Below are 4378 nucleotides of genomic sequence, written 5' to 3'. Positions count from 1 at the left end.
GTCACTTTAACCTGAAAGGAACAGTTATATATAATGAAAAAAAAAACTCAGACCGTTGCAGTAAAACTATGGACTTTGAAAAAAACATATAAAAACTACAATGTTACGATGAGTTCATGGACATGACGAGAAAATATGGATATGATGGTGTTATGTTTATCTCTAAATGCTATAAAATGTCATTACAGCAAATGTGGATAACTGAGAAAACATGGATGTAGAAAAGTAACAGAACTGATGTAGAGTTGTCGTAAGATGAGTTTAGGGGCAGAGGTCATAAGATTGCTCTTCTTTCTGCTCCTTTTCATTCAAAATGCCTTGACTTGGGAGTGTGTGAATTTTAAAGTTATTTTTGAATTAAATTAATAAACTAAACCTTGACTGAGCCCAGCGAGGTTGATCTAAACCATCACTAAACCATCGCTAGACCATCGCTAAACCATCGCTAAACCATCGCTAAACCTCACTAAACCATCGCTAAACCATCGCTAAACCTCACTAAACCATCACTAAACCATCACTAAACCATCGCTAAACCTCACTAAACCATCACTAAACCATCGCTAAATCATCGCTAAACCATCACTAAACCATCGCTAAACCATCAAACCATCGCTAAACCATCAAACCATCGCTAAACCATCAAACCATCGCTAAACCATCACTAAACTATCGCTAAACCATGGCTAAACCATCGCTAAATCATCGCTAAATCATCGCTAAACCATCGCTAAACCATCGCTAAAACATCATATCAGCAGGAACGAAAGCAATAGTTGAGACACGAGCATTAATGGGAAGTTTTTAGTGGCTAATATCAACGGGTAAAGAGAAGTAGCTTAAATCTGCTGTCGTTGTAATGGTCAAATGATTAAAATCTCCAGAAAGTGGCTGTTTTTAGTGTTTAGTGTTTTTAGCCGGCACAGAAAAGTGCCGTGCCTGTGATTTGTCCCTTTTAACAATAAAACGTAACTAAATGAATTCTTTATGAAAATCTGTGGCTGCACCTACTACATTAAACCCTAACAACCCAGAAAGGTAAATATCGCTGTGGAAAACCAAGCTTGGCGTGTAAAAAATTGCACCCCATCTTCTGCAATGCCTTCTCTTTATTCGCACAACCGACCGCAGCAAACGCCGCTCAACGCTCACGCGGCAGATCAGCTGCGCCCGAACGGGAGAAGGTCTCCAACAGACGCTCCTCCTTCCAGCTGCTCTCTAAATGTTGATCACACAAGACACCGGGGGGGGCGTCCTCCTCCTCCTCGATCCGGTAGCCGGGCTATTCCTCTCCTGAGGAGGCTGAGCAGGACTGGCTGACCCGGGGTTGTGGGGTCCGGAGAGAGGGGTGCGGCCTCGAGGCCTCTTGGCTGGGCTCGTCCCCCCCCCCCCCCTCCCTTCCTTTCCCCTTCCCTGGGCTCAGAGAGCACATTTCAGGATGGGAGACATGGGCCGAGGCGGCAACGGCCCGGGGACAACTGGTCGAGGAGCAGGATGCAGGGATGAAAAATTAAAACTGCTCAGATAAGTTTGTGTCAAAAGAAACTGGGACCAGGCCGGAGATGATTTCCCTCCAAGCTGGCTTTGTTTAGATGAACCTTTCTTGTGCGTTTTCGGCCGTTTTCTCCCGGCTTTGTAAAAAAGCTCACATAAAAAACACGCTGCTGTGGTTGGAAGCGGTGCTTTGTTCACAGAAATGGACCCTGTGGAGCCCCGGTTGCTTCTCTTAGCCTTAACTAAGAAATGCTGCTGTGGAAAAGTGTTTAACTCCCTAAATGTTTCACTTAATGTTCAAGATCACCAGAGTAAGTTTAATACAGACCAGCAAATATGAAAAGTAGCAGGAAAAAATTTCAGTAGTGTGAAAATCATGGATTTACTGTCGTTACCCTCATTGTTTGGTTCCCTTTAACCAGCCAAACCGAGACCTCATGGCTGCTTTGATTTTAAAATACTTTTTATTTTATAAATAAACCAGTTAATGAGAACCCGTCTGACAGCATGAAGTAGGCTAGAAACTTCACTGCGATTTATCAGGCTGGAAAGTACGGCTGCGTGATTGGTCAGTTTTGCCAAAATACGTATTAATCTTGTTATAAAATGTAGATAAAGCGGTCAAAAATATTAATATTATATATATTGCCATGCAGAATTTGTTGAATGGGACTCGAAACCCGACGTCCTGCCAAATCTAGCATTTAAGCAGCCGTCTGCAGTATTTATAGGCAAGGCAAATTTATTTATTATTTATTAATGCAAAATGCATTACATGATTAAGACATAAGAAAATAAAAGCAAGTTGGAATAAAATGTGGAAACAAAATAAAAAAAAATAAAAGCAAACATTAAAAACTGTTCTACTACAAAGTTGAACTAATGATGTTTCAGTCATGTCATGCTTTTAGGCCCATTCTTTTCATCATGAAATCAAACTTTCCACCCTGGGGTCATCCAGGAGAAGAACCCTGCTTTGGTCAGAACCACTGTGAAGAAAATCCAGCTATCACGTGGTGATGTCTGGTTTACTTGTGCGATGAAGCAGGATGATGATCCAAATCCAACCTTGGCTTTAATAAAATGACAAAAAAAAAAAAGACGACGTTTAGGGGAGTTCAAGTCAAACTCTGAACCTAACTACAACCCCTAAACTGATTATTAATGTTTGAAAACCTCAGATGTGGCTGAATTCCTACAATCCTGCAAGGCAGAGTGGGTCAAAATTCCCCCATGCTGATGTAAAAGACTTATTACCAGTTTTTACACTCAATGTTTGTAAAAACTGGTGATTTAACAGCGTTTTGTTTTAACTCTGGGGAAATGGAAACGTGCGCTCCTCTTAAAGGAAACATCGCTCATTTATTGCTTCCTGATGCCCCGTCCGTCTTTTTAACTCAAACTCTCTCTTTTCATGGACGCTTAAAGCCAAACAGAGGTAACCACGACTATAAGATGTTAAATGCATTTTCACTTTGATACGCACACCTCCATGAAAGTCTATTTGTCCTCGATTTGAGCCAGTAAATAAGATTATCTGCCAATGGAATGAGTATCTTTGCCCCTAAAATAAGATAATTAGACATCCTGCACTTGAAATAAGATGATAGAGATGAATTGTTCCTATTTTAAGTGGAAAAATCTCATTCCATTGGCAAAAAGTCTTATTTACCTGCTCAAAACAAGGACAAATACACTCATTTGAAGAAAGTTTTACTTATTTTTAGTTCTGTTTTTGCAGTGATGCTACACTGATGCCAGCGTTGACCAGGAGTCCTGACGCCTCAGAGCCAAAGCTCAGCCATCTTGTCTGTTAGTCCTGACATCCTCGAAGTGACTGAAAGCCTTTGTGCGGCTCCTGTTATCCACGTTTAAGTTTTTTTGATCCTGTAACCGACTGAACCCGTTGAGGAGGAGGGGCGGAGGGCTGTACCTGCGGCCGGGGCGTCGTCCACCAGGAGGAGAAGCGAGACGAGCGTCGACGTCGGGCCGCTCCGTCGTTCCTCTCTCACAGCTAAATGACACATTTAGGATTTATTAAGACGAGGAACCATTTTCAGAAAAGCGGCTCGGCGGAGCCTCCGCAGAGACATGCTCATTACTCCGTAGCCCCGGGCCTCGTTCGGCACCACCGATGCATCCTCTCTCTTTCTTTTTTTACGTTTTCTTCCTCTTCTCGTCTTCTTCTGTCTGTGTTTGTAAGCTGAAGAGCCAGATGCCGTAATGTCACAGCGGTTTGTTCAAAGCCGCGGCGATAATTTGAGGCTCCCAGCAGGTGCCGTCCTGATGTCTGTTAAATTATTAAAGCCGGGGCCACATGTTCTGCCTCGCCCCCCTTAGATAAAAACAGACTTTTGACTGAAGCTCGCAGAAAGACGCGCTCGGCCGCAGCTCTTTCTTCTTGCCTCTCATGTTCATCGCGGTCTTCGTGACGTTTTATTGCTTTTGGAAATATTAAAGAGCCATTTGTTCCCTTTCCGTGTTGTTTGCGCAAGAGCTATCGGGGTCTATTTGATGGCGCGGCGTCAAAACCGAGGTCCTGCCTGCCCCCTCTGCTCGTCTGAGCTTCCCAACAGACCCCGTTCTTCCCGTGAAGAATGAATAAGTCATGCGGGCGGGATGTCCGACCTCGCCGCCGCCGCCGCTTCCCCCTCCTCAAATGCTCACATTTCTCTTGCTTTGATGAATCTGTAATGACCATCAATGCCCCCCCCCCCCCCCAACAAAGTCTGTTGCCATTGTTAAGCTCAAGCATCAACTTGGAAGCTAAAAGATGCCACCTTTAAATTCTTTCTGTTGCTTCTTCAGTTGTTTCTTTTTTCTTCTTCTTCTGCTGTTTGGTTTAGAAGAAAGTCTGAGAAGAAGCAGAAAAGTCGGGCTGACA

The sequence above is a fragment of the Fundulus heteroclitus genome, chromosome 24, assembly GCF_011125445.2.
Source record: "Fundulus heteroclitus isolate FHET01 chromosome 24, MU-UCD_Fhet_4.1, whole genome shotgun sequence".
Taxonomy (NCBI): Eukaryota; Metazoa; Chordata; class Actinopteri; order Cyprinodontiformes; family Fundulidae; genus Fundulus; species Fundulus heteroclitus.
This window is presented reverse-complemented; position numbering follows the sequence as displayed.